Raw genomic sequence first — 885 nt, 5'->3', positions numbered from 1 at the left:
CAACCAGTGCCTTCGACTTGGTTACCCTAGCAGCAATAATTCTGACTGATTTAGTTGCAGCAACTCTTATGCGACTCAATTTGGTCGCATATGAGTCACTGCAACCTGTTTTTAGCAAGTGTGCTACTCGGGATACTTCCCATCCTCCTGTAAGTCAGCAAAAGTGATCCCCATTCGGGAACCTGGGAAAGACCCTTTCTCGCCCAAAAGCTATCGTCCCATCAGCCTTCTCTCAGCGTTATCTAAGCTTTTTGAAAAGGCAATTCATTGCCGGCTACTTGATTTTGCCGATGAAAACAACATCATGCTCGAGGAACAGTTTGGATTCAGTCGCGGTGGATCAACTGACCCGAGTCACCAACATCCGCAGACGGAACAAGTTTGTTGCTCGATGTCGAGAAGGCATTTGACAATGTATGGCATGATGGACTGGTGTACAAACTACAACGCTACAATCTTCGCAGATACCTCGTAAAGATTATCAAAAACTATCTGTCGGAAAGGACATTCCGGGTCACAATCAGCGGAGCGACTTCCGATGCGCACGGCATCATGGCAGGCGTCCCCCAGGGCAGTATCTTTGGGCCCCTGGTGTTCAACCTGTTTACCTCCGACATGCCAGTACTTCCCGAAGACGGCATTTTGTCACTGTTCGCAGATGACACCTCGATCGTCTATAAGGGACGAGTGATCAAAGCTTTTGTGGCTATGCTCCAACGTGGCCTGGATGTCCTGTTAAGCTACCTCAACATCTGGGGATTATAAAATGCTGACTACCTTGGCTTGACCCTCTACAGCATGCTTATTTTTCGGCAACAGGTTGCGAGATGTTGTACTTCGTTCGATTACGTATTGCTCAATAAAATAGAAAGCTTTTTGCCGTTC

The sequence above is a fragment of the Armigeres subalbatus genome, chromosome 2, assembly GCF_024139115.2.
Source record: "Armigeres subalbatus isolate Guangzhou_Male chromosome 2, GZ_Asu_2, whole genome shotgun sequence".
In the NCBI taxonomy this organism is placed as follows: domain Eukaryota; kingdom Metazoa; phylum Arthropoda; class Insecta; order Diptera; family Culicidae; genus Armigeres; species Armigeres subalbatus.
This window is presented reverse-complemented; position numbering follows the sequence as displayed.